We start from the raw sequence: 19,017 nt of genomic DNA, 5'->3' as shown, positions 1-19,017 counted from the left end.
GATGATGAAAGTGAAGCTCAAATGTATTAAGGAATTTGCTTAATGTTGAATGGAATTTACCAGCAACTCAAAGTCTGATTTTTACATTTGAGTCAAAGATGATCTCCGTCTTCTGGTAGCAAAGTGTTGGTTGTCGCTTTTTAGGAAGCAGCCTTTTATTTGACTATGCACCTTCAGGTAACAGACAAAACTTTCCTATTACTGCTTGACTGTATGCCTAACTGACTTTTTTATGAACAAAGCATTGTCCCAGATGAGTACCTTTTAGTACTGTATATTGGGGCCTACAGATGTATCCACTAATAAATATTTCAAACCAGATGATATGAGCAGAAGGGGACATTTTCCGTACCTAACCCTGTTTTATAAGCTTCACAAGACGTTCTGCTGTCTAAGGTTAGCATCTGATCATTATTTTACTTAAAGAACTGTTCTATTGGGAGCCTCCAAATTGGATCAGAATAGGGCTTTGGGATTTTACAAGTATATAAAGGAGAATTGCATTGACTGTATAAGTTTTATAAGATTCAAGTTTTGGAGAATATGTGATGTAAGGAATTGAAGGGGAACAGAATTTGCTACCCCAAGATATATTTCTTTGGGATAAGGATTACTTTGAGCTGATCATTTTTAAGATACAACAGACATAGGAGAAAGGTCTGAAAACTGAGCAGAAGTTACCCTTTTGTAAAAAACATTTCACTTGTAGAGGGGAAGTCTCCATTTGTAAGGGTGTTTCTCTCTCTCTCTCTCTCTCTCTCTCTGTCTCTGTCTCTGTCTCTCTGTGTCTCTCTTTTTCTCTCTCCACCAGGGTGAGGAGGTGACTAAATCTCTAGAAAGTTTTATCAGTGGAGAAGTCCTTGACTTAAATCTGCATAACAACCATACACTTGTTTACTGTGCTTTTCCTGGAAACCTCCCATAACTGGCCTTCCTGCCTGACAACTGCCCCACCCTCTAACATCTAAATTTGTCTTTAGCAGTAGATGGTATTTAAGATGATGGTTTGATGGACTTCAGAGAATTGCTCAGTTTTCCTGGGTGTTTCCCATGTGTACAAAGAGGTATACATGTTATTAAACTTGTTTGTATTTCTCCTGTTAATCTGTCTTTTATTGGGTTGATGGTGAAATGTAGCAGTTCTTAGCCAAGAATCTAGAAGGATAGAGGGAAAATTTGTTTCTCCTCCCCTACAGAAAAGTAAAAGAATAAGTTTCATGCAACCAAAGGAGTTCGGAAGTTGAAGAAAACCTTGAACTTAGTTTTCTCATAATCAAGGAATCACTAAGAGTTTGGAATAATAGGATATTCAGATTCCAGTAATGAAATAGACTTACCTTTTATTTACAAAATCTTAGGAACACATTTGGAAGAATTTATGTGTTGTAAACACATAAAATTGACGGGTTTACTTTCCTTAGAAGTGTTTTGTAATTATGCCACCTATAGATATAATATTGGGAGAATTAGTTATTCATAAGAAAAGCATGTCCAAGTGTTTGGATAGGTTTGGGTTTGTTTTTGTTTTGTGCCCAAAAGTTAGGAAATACAGTTGGTGACCTAAAATGACCACTTCCAGGCCTATGAACCTGTAAGTTCAGATTTTTAAATATTATCTATGAAGATATCAGCCCATCTGCATTTATATAGCTGCTTTGTATATTTCCAAAAGGAAAGCTTCCCAATGATGTCATGAAATAATCTATTTTCTCAATCTTGTCAAGTGTTGGTTCACTTTCTCTATTTTTTTTTTTTTTTTAATTTCCATTCACTGTCTTAGTAATTTCATCTAGTTACAGGTCTTTCAGTACCATTGTTGATGACTCCCAAATTTATTTCTCCCAGCTAGACCTTCCTCCAGAACTCTAGACTCATATATCCAATTGCGTTTTCAATGTCCCAACTCACAAATTTAATAAACATTTAGTACTCAACAAGTCCAAAACGGAGCTTATCTTCTTCTCCCCAAAATCTGTTCCACACTCAGTCTTCTTCTCAACTGATGGCAATGCCTGCCTTTCTTCCTTCCTCAGGCCAAAAAATAAATCTTAAAAATTGTTCTTTATTCAATATCACTTTGTGTCACTCTCCACATCCAAACTATGAGGAAACTCTGTTTCTCACTATTTTTACTGTAACATACCTGGACTGAGTCACCATCGTCTCTAAATTGGATTATTTGTACAGCTTCATGGCTGCTCTTCTTGCCTCTGCCACTGTCTCCCCTATTCCCTCGTATTCTCAGCACAGCAGCCAGAAACCTTTAAAATATGTCATATGTCAGATGACGTCACTCCTCAGCTGAGAACCCAGCAATGACTCATTTCACTCAGATTCTAATCCAAAGTGTTCACAATAGTCTGCAAGGTTCTAGTTGTTATGTACCCTTCTCCCATTTTTCCCCTTGATCCCTAGGGTCGATCCACACTGATCTTGATGCTTCTCCAACATGCCAGTGCCACGCAAATGCCACCTTGGGTTGTTGGTTCCCGTGAGTCTGTTCTTCGTCCAGACAGCCATGTCTAACCTCCTAACTTCTTCAATTATATCTGAGATGTAACCTCTCAAGGAGATTTGTCTGATATTATTTAAAAGTGCAAACTGTCCCCCCTCCAAGGATTTCTGATCCCCCTTTACTTGCTTTTCCTTTTCTTTTTTCATAGTTTTTTTTTTTGCCTTTTAATATATTACACAACTTATTAATATATGTGTTGCCTCTCTTTCCATACTTAAAAATGTAAGCTCAATGAAGGCAGTGATTTGTGTCTGTTTTTGTCCATTGATATTGCCCAAGCACGTAGAATGGTGTTGAATAAATGAGTAAATCTTGCCCTAGTTGCTTAATCTCTTTAATGTTGTGTTTTTCTATCAGTAACATGAAAAAAAAAAAAAAAGTACATAACTTATAGAATTGTTCTAAAAACTAATCAGGTTCATTTATGTTAAATATCTGGTACATAGTAGAGAGAGCATAAATTACCCAGCTTCATGTAGCCTATAATATTTATTTTAATTGATCATCAAAAGTAAATGCTGTTCTATATATCTTGCATTAGACTGAGTAACCAAACATAAGAAGAAGAGAGATTTTTCTCACCACATTATTTGTTCATATGGAATAAGCACTTAGCACTCTTGCTACTGCCTTAAGTCTGGAAACACTAGTCTGCAATATGTAAATTCATTCCCTTTCTATTTTTTCTCTATACAGATCATGTTGATTTGTTAATGTTAGTCTGAATTGTAAATCATTAATGAGGTTTTTCATCAAAACTTGAGTCCAAATTCAATTTAACCACCATATATTTTCAAGAAAAACATATTCAGCTGTTTTATTTTTTCCAGTTTTGTTGAGATATAATTGACATATAACATTGTATAAGTTTCAGATGTATACCATAATAATTTGATGTATGTATATATTGCAAAATGATTACCACATTCATCACCACATATAGTTAACAAATTTTTTTTTCCCCTTGCGATGAGAATTTTTAAGATCTACTCTCTTAGCAACTTTCTTCTTTTTAAGTTTATTTATTTTAAGAGAGAGAGCATGCAAGAGAAGTGCAGAGAGAGAGGGAGGGAGACAATCCCAAGCAGAGCCCGATCTGGGCTCCATCTCACAAACTGAGATCATGACCTAAGTTGAGATCAAGAGTCAGACACCCAACCGACTGAGCCACTGTGGCACCATAATAACTTTCAAATAGACAAAATGTGTGTTAACTATAAACATCATGTTGTACATTACATCTCCAGAACTTATTTACCATATAACTGAAATTTTGTACCCTTTGACCACCTTCACTCAATTCTTCCATCATGTCCAGGTATTTTATTTATTTAAAAAAACTTTTTTTAATGTTTACTTATTACTGAGAGACAGAGCGTGAGCAGGGGAGGGGCAGAGAGAGGGAGACACAGAATCCAAAGCAGTCTCCAGGCTCTGAGCTGTCAGCACAGAGTCCGAAGTGGGGCTCGAACTCACAAACCACGAGCTCATGACCTGAGCTGAAGTCAGACGCTTAACCGACTGAGCCACCCAGGCGCCCCTCATGTCCGGCTATTTTAGATGTGTTTTTTTCCCCCAATTCATCATCTTTAAAAATTGTTCAAAAATAGATAATGGGATTACAAGTACAAATAAAGAGAATGTTAAAACAGAGGATGCTTAGAATGATGTGTCAGTTACTCAGCATCTGTTAAGTACTATTCACGAATTTCAGAAGACAGCAAAATTAGTATTAGGAAGTGTCAATGGACAGCCAATTTTAATGTATTAGAATAATGAAAACAGTATTTGATAACCCACGATCACTTCCATGTTTTTCCAAAATACCATATCATCCTTAAAATATTCTCCGATCTCCAATTATTTTTAAACTAAATTTTAATCTATAATAGCCAACTGTTATTGATTAAATTGCCAGAAATGGCACTGATACCATACTTTAAAAACTTCAAGCTACCTTTGCAAGTTATTTTAATACCCATATTTTTTGTCAGAAATCAGAGGGTTCAAAAGGGAAAATAACTCATCTAGAATAATAGAGTTAGAAAGGGAAGAGATGGGATTGTTCCATCTTTAATGTCCTGTTAGAACATTAAGACTCTGATTCTGGTGAGTTAAAGCAGCTTAGTTTTTAGACGCAGACATGGCTTATACAGAATTCTGGCTACAGATTAGGAAATTGAAGTCAGAGAGGCCGTTCAAGTATAGATTCAGGCTCTTACTTCCAAGTCCAGGTTGGTCTTAAACATGAACTAATACATTAATCATGTTTCACTTAATTTTTTTGTTCAACATAATGGTCATAGTAATAATTATCATTATTGATAGAGTGTACTATTTTCCAGACATGCACAAAGTATGTTAAATTCATTATCTCCTCAATGATTTTATGGGGCCAATACTATCTATTCTTACTACAATTTATAGATGAAGATTCAGAGGCATCATATAACTCTTATAAAGTTTGCAAATAACTTTCCTAATAAGTGATAGAGAAGACATACACTTACATATTTCTGAAAAGTAAGCTTTTAAAATATTTTCGTGTGGGGGCACCTGGGCGGCTCAGTTGGTTAAGTGTCCGACTTCGGTTCAGGTCATGATCTCGCAGTTTGTGAGTTCAAGCCCTGCATCAGGCTCTGTGCTGACGGCTCAGAGCCTGGAGCCTGCTTCAGATTCTGTGTCTGCCCCTCTCCTTCTTGTGCTCTCTCTCTGTCTCTCAATAAGAAATCAATGTTAAAAAAAATTAAAAAAATAAAATATTTTTGTGTGTATGACTGCAAATTATATATTCAATCATATCCCATGACACCTAGAATAACATTCATATGCAACCAAAACATCAGATTAATAGTAATGTGATTTTGAGATTATAAAATAAGAAATATGAGTGAGACTTTCCTATTTATGAATTTGAGCATTATGCCATATCATGCAGTTGAGAAAACAGTTCTGCACAAAGACCCACTGTACTATCAATCCATCATCAGCCCTTACGCCCATGGAGAGGAACAATCTGTGATTGGAGGTGCAGGAACTTAAAATAGATCAAGGTTTTGATGTTTTATCAGAGCATTCAATGCAAAAGCACCTACATAATATGATATAGCTTTTAGATAGACCAGATATATATCCCAGGTCCTTAGCAAAAAAAGACAAAAAATTACTGACTTCTATAAATAACATGATACTGTTACTATACTTCCAGAATATGCCTTCAGAAAAAAAAGCAAAAAAAAACCCTATTATTTAGTGTCATCAAAGCTAGTCCAATATCAATATCATACCAAAATCGCTGATTTGAGCCAGAACTCTTCACATCCGAGCAGATATGACAAAGCAACAGTCATCCAAAGATCAGTTTATGTACATTATTTTTTCCCTTATTTTATGGCTAACGTGTGATAGATTGTCTCATTCAGGACTATTCAAAGCCAAACATTCCTCTGGAGTAATAGTAACAATTATTGCAGCAGAAGCAGATGACTAGTATGTCAGGGCACAACTCTTCCAGTCAAAGGCAGTTTCGCCAAGTCTGGGCAAAGTTGTATTTGCCTCTTTTGACAAACGTTGAATCTGCCCATCAACATTGCTGCAGCTCTGAGAAGAGGTCATGCTTTCCTCCAGCAACCAGGATTTTAAGTCTTAAATGTTTATGACAACATGTCCTCTTCCTCTGGTATCCAAAGCAAATATGTTATTTCAATTTGATAAGCAATCCAAAAATCTGTTTTTTAGAAATTTGTAAACAACGTCAGCATTGATTTTTTGTTGTTGTTGTCTCTCTTTTTTAAGACCCGAGGAAACAATCGATATTGGTCAGTATTACAAATGTATTCCTCTAGGTTTTCTAAAGTCAAGCTAGATCCACTGAAAGTTCCAAACATGCAGATGATGAAGTCTAAATCTGTGCCTTTGCAGGAAATGTTTCATTTTTTACCACATTAGTAAATCCCATTTATAATTTATGTATATGGCATAAGAGCTGATGAATAAAGAGGTGCCTGGGTGGCTCAGTTGGTTAAGCATCCGATTTCACCTCAGGTCATGATCTCACAGTGCATGGGTTCGAGCCCCACATTGGGCTCTGTGCCAACAGCTAGGAGCCAGGGTTCTGCTTTCAATTCTGTGTCTCCTCTCTCTCTGCCCCTCCCTTGCTCATGCTCTCTCAAAAATAAATAAATCTTAATTTTTTTTTTAAATGAGAGATGATGAATAAGAACAAGCATATACATATATATATGTATATAGTACTAGTGCAGGAGAACTTTGGTTCTAGGGCAATAGCATCAGCAGAGAGGGTGAGGGGTGACAGATAAAGGTCAAATTCTGACTCTGGCTTGGTTGTGAAAGAGAAGCCACGGAGAAAGTCAAGAAAGCATTGGATTGGGTTAGGAAAAATGGGATCAGAATAAAACATTTGGACAAAATCTCTCAGTTAGCATTTCCTGAAGGATGTCCTATGCAAGCTTAGCCCTCAGTATGCTTCAGGAGAAAAAAGAAATAGTCAATGACTAAACAAACTCGGCAATTTTTATCTTCTCAAATTTACAAAGTATTTTAGCATACTCAATGTTTTGCTATGTCATAAAGAAACATTTCAACATTATCTAACCCAGTATCTCCATAACATGTTTGTGTAAGATTTATTTTTAGCGCTGCAAGTTCAAAAACATAGACCTAGGGTTCCAAGAAATAGAATTCAGAAAATCTGTAAAAAACAAACAAACAAAGAAAACAAAACAGTAAAAGAATAGGCTCCTGGTAGACTAAAGGGATTGTGTGAACAATGCTTTTTGTGTTCACTTAGGAGTAGAATATTAGCTAAAATAAGAGACTAGTGGCATAGCACCTGTCTAGAAGGATCTTAACGGTAATCACAGCATAAGATGAAGGGCTAGATGAAATGAAGGCTATGAAAGTAAACACAAATGATCAACCTTATAGACATTCCAGAGAGGCAATCGACAACTCTTAATTCAAGAGTTTATATAATAGTTCTAGAAAGTCTGAAACATGGTAACCTTCCTTAATAAGCTATCTTTCATTGGGAGGGATAGCAAACAATAGATGTGAAAACTGCAAGCAACATAAGAGGTTTCAACATTGAGCATTAAATCTTGAGAACACTAATGGTAAATCAAGTAAATAATCAACAAGAATAGCAAAAATAAAACTTGTTAGCTGGTAGGTCTTATGCCTTAAATAATTTGCCAAGAACAAGTATAGCAGTGCTAGCAAAGAGAAGAATGAGAACCTGGTGACAAAAGGGAAGAAAAATTCCAGTATTTCCAATGATTCCAAGACTTAAGCCTTAGAAAAAGAAAATTAGAACTTTCGCTAACAATGAGCAAGACGGGGTGCTGGTCCACAGGGGCCACACCAATAAATGTCATATCCATCCGTCAATCCTCAAATGAATCAAACACAATATTACCATCTCTTTTAAGTGCACCACTCCCTAATAGGGTAATTGTAGAGTATAATCATTACAACAACAACAAAAAACTCATATACAAGGCACTTATGGCCTCCCGAAAGTGAGTTATTAACGGACTCCGAGGTATGGGGAAAGGATTGCCATTTCTCATCGAAATGATGCCTGAGTTGTTTTTCTAAAGTCAGTATGCCAGATTGCCCAAAAGGAAAAAAGGAATTCCTAACAAGTAGAAAAATGCGTGTGAGACATAGATGTAGATTGCAAGTTATATCCATATTTTTGTGGTTTTGTTTTGCTGGAACATAAAGAGTTGATATGAGGGAAAGAGAACGGAACAGAAAACAAAGCTGGAGAAGTTGGGATGGGTCAGATTATGAAGGGTCTCATTTACAGTGAAGTTCATTTTATAAGCTGTAATGAAGCAGCCAAGGGTCTTAAGTAAAGGGAATTATACGATCACATTTTTTTTGTAGAAGGATCACTTGAACAGCCACTTGGAGACAATGATGGGAGACAAAACAAGGAACAAGTAAGAGCACTGAGGAAGTTGTAAAAGTCCACACAAAATAATATGGGTCCAAACATAGGTAGAGTCTTGGAAAATAAGGGGCAAGAGAATATAAGAGATATCTTCGAAGCAAAATTCCCAGGACTGGTGACAATTTAGATGTTAAGGAATGAATAATGGAACATGATAGGATGAGGATGGAAGAACCAAGCATGTGGATAACCAAAAACATAAGAACAACGGGGTAGTTATTTTGTGTATTTTGTTTAATCTATTTCAGTTCAGTGGCTGAAACGGGAATGTAAATTATGGCTAGGCAGTTTCGAGGAATAACTCTCTTATTAATATCCTGAATTATTCCTTGTTCTTCTGCTTTATCTCCTTGATAACATTCCAACCCTGAGTGAAGCCAACTTCCTGCTTTCTCCAAAACTGAGTGAACAGATTAATTACTTAACAATAGCTTAAGTGACATTTATAATAGATTGGCCCTTTGTTCAAGCACAACAATTTTACTACCTTGGCTCCTGTTTTCCATGATTATTTCATACGTTCTCCACTCTTGCAAACCTCCAAACATCTCACTTCCTACTCACTCTCAACCAATGAGAAAATGGAAGCCAAAAAAAAAAAAAAAAGAAAAGAAAAAAAGAAAAGAAAATGGAAGCTATCAGAATGGAAATTCCTCAAGTTTTATTCAACAAACCTACTTCTGATAAGAATTTTTCTTTTCTCCTCCCATTCAGTTAAATAAAACACTTCTTCTACGTTCCTTGTCCTCTCCAAGAGCAATTCCCATACCTGTGCCTTAAATCTTATCACCTGTGTTATATTCAGGAACTATAACACATCAGTTCTCCTCTCTCTTTCCTTTACCTTTATCTTTAACTTCTCTACTAACTCCATCATTAAACACGCTAATGCGTTCCAACACTTAAAAACCTTCTTCTGAAAGACTAGTAATCGATAATAAACTTCAATATTAAATGAAATAAAGCAGTGGGTATGAAGATTCCAACTGTGAAGATCTACATCTATAGAACTTTGGCTAGAACCTTCTTTGTCTCTCTTTACGTGATCAACTTTATTATGTAGAGGAAGAACATGAAGATCCCTTTTGATTGGAAAGTACTTGACCCAAGTTCAAAACTGTACTGGTTTGTTAGGACCACCATAACAAAATACCATAGACTGGGGCTTAAACAACAGAAATTAATGTTGTCACAGTTCTGGAGGCTGAAAGTCCGAGATCAAGGTGCTAGCAGTGTTGGCTTCCTTGTAAGGTCTCTCTTTTTAGCTCGCTTCCTACCTCTTCATATGGTCATCCCAATGTGTGCATACATGTCCCTGGTGTCCCTTCCTCTTCTCATAAGAACACTAGTCATATTGCGATGGGGCTCCTTCCTAACAATCTCACTGTAATTTTTTCACTTCTTTAAAGATGGTATCACCAAAGATGTTTACATTCTGAGGTACTGGGGAATGGAACTTCAATGTACACATTTTGGGAGGACATAGTTTAGCCTATGACAAGTACTATAAGCAGATATGAAAGAAGAGCACAGTGAAGACTCACAACTTTTTTTGACTACCTAGATATTATTAGTTTATTATTTTTTTCTCTTATTCTGATGGTAGAAGGAAAAGTTTCAGGCCTACTATTTTAGACTTTGGACAAAGCACCTGGAATGGATGGCAGAGACAGATGTGTGAGAGGACTTTGAAGAAACCACTGAAATAGAGAAAGGAAATATGTGAGAGAGATTTCAAAAGTAGGTCCATATTACTTATAATGTGATTGAATGTGGAGGGCAGTGAGAATCACTCGTATATAACTCATGGTTTTTGAACTTAGATGAGTAGGTCTCTGATGGAATATTTATAGAAGGGACTAGGAGGAGGAGTGCAATTGGAAGAGGAAATATTCTATTTCAGATCCACCGAAATTGAGGCACCAAATAGTGATGTCCGCCAGGCTGTAAGAATTGAAAAACCTACACTTAGGAAAAAGTCAAGGATGCCAATGTAATATAACGCACAATACCAACTTACACATTAAAGGAAAATACAGAGAAAGAAGTCTAGCTATACCTTTGGAGATGCTTCCACTTAGAGGAAAAATGGAAGAATTATTAAAATAAATGAGGAAACAAAATTCATGGAAGTAAGGAGAAGAGAGATTTTGAAAACAAACAAATAATAATTACCATAGTGAAAGGCCGCAGTCTGTCATTCTCAATGACTAAGATGTGTTTCACAGGAAAATGGAGTAGGAATGAAATAAAGGACCGAAAATAAGCATAAATCAGTTACCTTATACCAGAAGCTTTAGGTACAGTATTTCTAACTCTGGAAGCATATGTCTTTTGTCATTTTCTGTGTATTAAAGCCGAGTTTGAAATCTAGGTCTTTTCATTATCATATCCTACTTTGTGTAAATGGTTTACAGTTAATTATCTATATAGAACTTTAGAGACAATATATTAAAAGTCAAAACACAGAAAGGAAAATAGAATTGGTAAAAATAAATAGATAAATGGACAAGTAGATATAAAGATAGTCTCCAAAAATATTAACAGAGAGCAAAGTCCAACATTTTCAACGTCATATGTACGTCACCAGATGTCAACAGGAAGAGAATTCCACAAGCATTTATGGACATCTTCGTTGGTCAAAATTGATACTTCAAAAATAAAACTTTTATCCCAAGACAAATTAGTTAGTTGGCACTTTTGATATTTATTTCTCATTTTTGTGTTCAATTTCCTTTTTATTATTTAATTTCAATTAATTCAACTCAGTTTCCTATACTGTCTTTGTAAATTAATGAAACCTAGGAAAGACATGGTTATTAAAAATGTATAGATATGGAAATGATAGAGGACTAGAGCAACACTAGACATTATATTTTTAAGTAAGAAAATTACCCATTATGACTGAAAGAATACTAGGTAACTCATTTTCATTTTATTTTTATTTGAATGAAAACATGTTTTAGATATCCACTATGGGCCAAACATCATATAGGCAACTGAAATATAAAAACTAGTAAGAAATGATACCTATACAAAAGTAATATAAAGTAGGAGAAACAAACATTTGTAAAACAGTGTGGTTAAGAGTTGTCACACAGAGCATTCTGGGAGCATGTAGCCCAGACTGGGGGAATCATGAAGGTTTCCCAAAAGAGATGAATCTTCCAAAAGAATGAATCTTGTAAAAGATTAGGAGTAAACTGGATGAAAGTCCTTCTGGTGCAGATTTTTTTTTTTTTTTCTAAACATACAGACCAGGATGTGGATGGATATTTGAACTGAGTGTGAGCCCAAGAGGTATTCAGAACTTCAGTATAGCTGGAACATTGTAAGAGAATGGAAGCGCATAGAACAGGAGAGGTAAGCCAGATAATGAAGAATGTTGAACACCAGGCTAAAGAGTTAAAATTTTAAGTAGGAGATAAAACATTACTGGATTTACATTTAAGAAGTATGATTATTTTTCCTTACGTTCCCCTATGTTCATCTGTTAAGTTTCTTAAATTCCACATATGAGTGAAATCATATGATATGTCTTTCTCTGACTGACTTATTTTACTTAGCATAATACCCTCCAGTTCCATCCATGTTGTTACAAATGACAAGGTTTCATTCTTTTTCATTGCTGCGAAGTATTTCATTGTATATATAAACTACCTCTTCTTAATCCATTTATCATTTGATGGAAATTTGGGCTCTTTCCATAATTTGGCTATTATTGATATCGCTGCTATAAATAAGATAAAAACAGAGACAGAGGTAAACCGTAAGAGACTCTTAAATATAGAGAACAAACTGAGGGTTGATGAGGATGTTGGGGTGGGTTAAATGGGTGATGGGCATTAAGGAGGGATCTCTTCGGGATGAGCACTGGGTGTCATATGTAAGAAATGAATCACTGGGTTCTACTCCTGAAGCCAAGACTACACTGTATGTTAACTAATTTGAGAATAATAAATAAATAAATAAATAAATAAATAAATAAATTAGATAAAAGTTAAAAAAAGAAGTATGATAAGCACAAAAATATGTTGATTTTGAATTATTTCCAAATATTAAGGAATTTCATTAAAACAGATTAAGCAAACAATGTAATGAATTTGCACTAAAGCAAACCTTTCAACATAACATATTGTGATTCCAAGATAACACAACACTGTTGTTTCAATTTTGTGGTGTATTAATTCATTTTTGGCATTTTTATTAAATAGCTAAAAAAGTAATTTAGAGGGTTATTTATGGAATTGTTTAAGAATTTAAATGTCTCCATTAATGAATTGTGTATGAAACTTCAGTGTCAATCAATCTATATCCTCAATTGGTAACTGGCTCAATCCCAACGATATTTGCAAAATAACTTTGTACCTAAAAATTAAAAATAAAAATGGTACTGGCAAGAATTGCTGCTCTAACACAAGTCAATGTCATTCAAGGAACTTCCACCTTGACTGCAGTGCCAGTAACCTGGAATCCCTGAGCCGCAAAAAACTTGAGGCCACAACAGGAGGCAGGTGTACAAAAGGAAGTTTACATATTTGCATGCAGTGGATGGGCTTGTATTCAGAATACTTAAAGAAGAGGAAGAGAGTCATTTATATCTCTGGCTTGGTATTTGGAACATCCCTAGGAAATCTTTTCCACTAGATTTATGAGCCCAAGATTTCGTCAGCCTTATTTTTGGAGAAATCTATAGCAAAATAAAGTCAGAATTCCTAGCTATTTAACATAAATATTTGTCCAGACATTTTGGAAAATTCCCAGATGAATCCACATAATTGACTTTCATAAGGATAAAATAGTTATTAACTTTTTCTAATACAGAATAAAATGAAATATTCTTAAGAAAACAAACATAAAAGAGGTAAATGAGATACTTGAGACCTGAGTCTATGCCTGTTAGGAAGTTATAGGGTTTTTGTTGTTGTTCTTGTTTGTATTTTAGTGTGTTGTCAAAGGAAATATAGGAATATCCAAAAATAATTCTTCATCTATTGCCCTTCTATTTTAGTTAGTGTCATTCCTAAAGAAACTGTGTACAATTGACTGAGTTAATTGCTTTCATTTGAAAACCAAGATAGAAGATGTCTCAACCAGATGCCAAATCAAGTTAAGTGTTAATGATGGAATAGCTAAAAGCAATAGAGGTTTCATTAGGTTAGTGACAGAATATATTTTAAAATTTACAATAGATGGCATTTAGTGCAGTTTCACTGATTTTTATTATGAACACTTAAATGTCGCTTTCAACAAATTTGTAGCTCCAAATGGAGTTGATCTGGAAGAAGATGAGAAAAGCCAAGAAGGAGGAAGTATGCCAAAATTTAAGAAGGTCAAAAGAAACTGGAAGGTTAACATGTGAATAAAACTTAGTAAATTTAATATTTTCCATTGTTTTTGAAGCACTGTACTTTATTATCTCCACATTGACAAGTAGACAAAAATACATTTCAAGAAATAGACCTCTTCATTTTCCAAATTTATAAGGATAATATTATGTTGTGAATAAATAGGGCACTACTGATGTGAGTGCTTTAGCTTGGCCAGATACAAAATAATAATCAGAGTGTTTTTCTAATAGACAGATACAGATATATTTCTTTACTTTAGCTAATGCAAATGCAAGGTTCTCTTTTATTTACAAAGAACAAAATAAAAATAAATTCTTCAGTCTTCTTCAGGCATATATTGCTATACTTAGCCTCCAATATGAAAGCTACTTTGTCTAATATTGTTATTCAAGAAGATGGAAAAAGTTAATGATAACTAATGAGATTCTATAAAGATGGCTTCCTATGTTACTAATGAATTCTGTCTTTTACAAATCACCTCTTTAGTAATTAGTGTGTGTGTGTGTGTGTGTGTGTGTGTGTGTGTGTTGAGAAATTGTGTTGGGTGGTTGGGCCAAAGGATACAGCTTAGGGAGAGGCAATCAACCTCATAAAAGGTTTTCTTTTACAAGGGAAGTCTACGAAGAGTGATTTCTGTCATGCAAGACCATGGAGTCCTAATGGAGAACCTACATGAGGAAATTGGGGTGATGCCCTCCCATGCCATGGCTTTCACAGAAGAACTGTTTGTATCTGCACTGTGATCAGAGCACAGGGAAAAGCATAATGCACTTACCTGTTGTTTCCCCCTAGAGAAGGACTGTGCCAGGGAAATGAGAAGCCAGGAGGAAGATGCATCTTGCTGCTCACTCCATAAGAGCTTACTAATGTGGAGGCTTCCAAAGAGAGCTCTCAACCGAGGTGTCACAGCTTGCCAGTCCATTGGCTCCTAGCCAACTGGTGACAGAATTCATTTTTAGCCTCTTACTACCCAGGTAAGACAATCCCTAAATACGAGTAAGGAAATAAAAATGAATCCATAAAATGATATAAGAAAACATTTCAAAGAAATTAGAGAAGAATAAAAAAAGAAGTTAAACAGTTTAAAAACAACAATAGCACAATTTTTTATATAAAAAAGGTTAATAAAGGGAATTTAAAAATAGAGTGCTAAAAACAAATCATCAACTTGGAAAATCAAATGTCAGAATCCTCACAATACAGAGCAATGACAGCGTGAGTAAGGGGTTGAATTATCCTATTAAACGATAAACGCCAGGTTAGATTAAAAAACAAAATACAGCTATGTGCTTTTTATAAGGAACAAAACAAAATAAAATCACATAGGCTAACAATAATGACATGACTAAGAATGTTCTAAACAAATGATAATTTTAAAAATCAGATAAAGTAAGATATAACACTACAAGTATTAAATGAGGCCCCAAACAAGTATATTTATAAGGATAAACACTAGATTAGAGGCTTCTAGTTTCAGATGTAAAGACTTGGAAGTTGTCACTCCTATCCTTACAAGAGAAAGCTAGACAAACCGGAAACCAATGATTTTTCTTAGACCTATCAGAGAACTAAGTCTATTGTGCTAACTTCCCCCCTGGAGTTTGGAGAGACGGGAAATTCCGGAGTCTCATGGCCAAAATCTGCTCACATGGTACAGAGGCCACTGGAGCTATAAACTGGTAGGAATCTTAACTGGTAATTTTGACAAACTACTGGAGGCTGAGTGTGGACTAGCATGAGAATGAGATACTCCTGGGGGCTGAAGTCCTAGGGAGCTTCATACTTCATGGACTTTACCCTGAGGAAACCAAACAGGTTGTCACAGTGAAGACTGGAGAGAGCAAGGAAGGAAGAGTAATCCTTGTGATGTATGCCCAGAGCCTTCTCTGTAATGATGACCTACTCTCCAGGGGCAAAGACTTCATCAGAGCCTTGTCCTAGAGCTCTGGGGAAAACTGTTCTGCTCCCTCAAAACCCTCCGGCCTTCCTCTCCACCTATGGAGGGAACCTGTACAAAAAAACAAAAACAAAAACAAAAACAAAAACAAAACACTTGTGAAAAGTCATAGGCCAGATACACAGGCCCCAGTGAAAGACTGATTGGAAGATTATAGAATAACCTCCCCCATCCATACCGCCACACCCGAAAGCCTCCTGGGTAAGAATGGTGTGTTACAACTGAAAGAAACAGAATTTTCCTGAAAAGTACTTTAAAATTCTTTTTTTTTTTTTTTTAAGTTTACTTATTTATCTTGAGAGAGAGAGAAGAATGAGCAGGGGAAGGACACAGAGAGAAAGAATCACAAGCGGGCTCTGTGCTTAGCACAGAGCCCGAGGCGGGGCCCAAACTCACAAACTATGAGATCATGACCTGAGCTGAAATCAAGAGTTGGGCACTTAAACTGACTGAGCCACCCAGTTACCCCTCCCTGAAAAGTACTTTAAAAAACCCAAGGTTAAGAAACATTGATGGTTTTGGTACCTATAACTAAGCAAACAGTAAGTGAAGCCCAACTGTTAACCAGATTAACATAAAACTTCACACTGAACGCCTATTTACGTCAGTTCCTATTACCCAATAAAACACATATAGCTTTCATCAAAAATAAACGAACAAACAAACAAACAAACAAGACAAAATAAAAAGCAAAAACAAAACAATATAAAGAGATAAAGCAAGCATCAGAAACCAGTCTTAGATACAGGTGCTTGAATTATCATACAGGGAATTTAAAATAGCTATGATGAATACGATAAGGACTCTAATGGGAAAAGTAGAAATATGCAATAATAGATGGGTAACAAAAGCAGACATGAAAATCCTGTCCTGGGGGATGGACAAAATGGATGAAAGAGTATGGGAAGTACAGTCTTCCAGTTATGGAATAAGTCACAAGGATGAAAGGTACAATGCAGGGAATAAGGGAATAAAGTCAGTGGTATTATAATAGCATTTTATGATAACAGATGGTAGCTACACTTGTGAGCACAGCATAACATACCAACTCATCAAATTATTATGTTGTACACCTAAAACTAATGTCATATTGTGTATCAAATATACTTCAGTAAAAAAAAAAAAAAAAAAAAATTGAAACAAAACATAAGATTAACAGAAATGAGGAATGCGTTTGATGACCTCATTAGAAGACTGGCCACAACAAAGGAAGAAATAACTTACCTAAAGAAATTATAACAATCACAAACTTTCATTCTATAGCTAAGACAACAACAAAAACTTCTCCAAAACAAAAATTTCTCCAAAATTTCTCCAAAAAAAAAAAAAAAAAAAAGAAGAAGAAGAAGAAGAGAGAAGACTACTTGATCATATACTTACAGGTTTATTTTTAGGGTTTCTGCTCTGTTCCATAGATCTATGTGTTTATTTTTGTGCCAGTGCCATACAGTTTTGATTACTACAGCTTAGTAATATAACATGAGGTCTGGAATTGTGATAAATCCAGTTCTGTTTTCCTTTTTTAAGATTGCTTTCGGTATTTGGGGTCTTTTGTGGTTCCATACAAATTTTAGGATTGTTTGTTCTCGTTCTGTAAAAAATACTGTTGGTATTTTAATAGACATTGCATTACATCTGTAGATTGCTTTGGGTAGTATACACATTTTTAACAATACTTGTTCTTCTAATCCATGAGCATAGAATGTCTTTTCATTTCTTTGTGTCACCTCGAATTCCTTTCATCAGTGTTTTATAGTTTTCAAAGACTACTGGTCTTCACCTCATTGGTTAAGCTTATTCCTAAGTATTTTATTTTTAGGGTAATTGTAAATGGGATTGTTTTCTTAATTTCCCTTTCTGCTGCTTCATCATTGGTATATGGAAATGCAACAAATTTCTGTATATTAATTTTGTATCCCATGACCTTACTGAATTCATTTATTTGTTCTAGTAGTTTTTTGGTAGAGTCTTTAGGTGGGCCAAAAGCTTTTGAGTAGGGTCAAAGCACAAATAGTCTGGGGGCTCTGCAGGAATACCAGCAACTTGCTACAGTAATGGACTTTTGCTCAGTGATCGCCTCAGCAACCAATTCTATTTAGCCAAGGTTAGTTTTCTGCCACCAATATCAGTCACAGTTATTTGTAAACAACATATACAGCATTCCCTTTTGTCTTTAAAAACCCCTAACTTTGTTCCTTAGTAGGACACAATTTGGGTTGTTACCTGAATCTGTACTCTCAAATTGCGATACTATGACCTCAAATAAATGCTTTTGTTTAAAAAATAATAATAAAGGGAAGTGGGGGGGGGGGGGAGGCAAATGGATGATGGGTATTAAGGAGGGCACTTGATGGGATGAGCACTGGGGGTTATATGTAAGTGGTAAATCACTGAGTTCTACTCCAGAAACCAACACTATACTGTATGTTAACTAACTTGAATTTGTTTTTAATTTTTTTAATTAAAAAGTAGTAATTTAAATTTTTTAAATAAAAAGAGAAGTACATGATTCTATAATCATGGGGGAAGATTTTTAACATGACTTTCTCAAAAATTATCGGATCACATGGCAAAAACCCTGAAAGATACAGAATTTGTTTGCATTTTTTGCTTCTTCTGTTTCTTTTATTAATAAATACATAATTCTTTTTTTACCTGAATTGGTCTGAACTGGTGACTAAAATGTAGGGTAACTAAAACCGCCCTTAATTTTGTCTTGCTGTTGTCAGTTTTCCTCTCCTCTCCCTATTCCTATCTCTGTCTGGTATGGGACCACAAAATGCTGAAGATAAAAATCTGAATGACACAATTAACATGACTGATCTACACAGAGAGAATTTTATAACCAGTTAAAAAAAAAAAAAAAGACAAAAACCTTGTAATTTATGCATGATCTTTTCCAAAACCCAACTTCTTTGCCCCTGCAATAGTAGATAATGACTATTTATAAAGCTGCAGTAAATCACTCAACTAATTTCAGGGTGGGAAAATCTGTATCAGCTTAATTTTCAAGCTACAATACAATAAACTAAAAATTAAGTATAAATGACTAGAAACATACATACACATAAAGCCTTTCATTTCCAAAATGAAAAAAACACATTTCAAAATACAGCTTGAGTTAAAGGAAAATCAAAACTGAAAATGTAATTTTTCAAAATTAATGAAGAAGCTCTGTATTTCAGAAGTAACGGATTTTAGACCAAAGCAGTAC

General features: G+C 35.1%; 1 protein-coding gene across 1 annotated transcript in view; it reads right to left on the bottom strand.

The window, feature by feature from the left end:
* GLRB (glycine receptor beta) overlaps positions 1 to 2,163 on the bottom strand; it is a 99,244-nt gene extending 97,081 nt beyond the window's left edge. Inside the window, exon 1 of the mRNA XM_060653908.3 lies at positions 2,144 to 2,163. The gene's annotated coding sequence lies outside the window, so the exon portion shown is untranslated. The remainder of the gene's footprint in view (positions 1 to 2,143) is intronic.
* Positions 2,164 to 19,017: the final 16,854 nt, after the last annotated feature.

This window comes from Panthera onca, chromosome B1 (genome assembly GCF_046562875.1).
Source record: "Panthera onca isolate mPanOnc1 chromosome B1, mPanOnc1 haplotype 2, whole genome shotgun sequence".
In the NCBI taxonomy this organism is placed as follows: domain Eukaryota; kingdom Metazoa; phylum Chordata; class Mammalia; order Carnivora; family Felidae; genus Panthera; species Panthera onca.
Note: the sequence above shows the minus strand (reverse complement) of the source record. Positions and strands in the feature narration are given on the sequence as shown.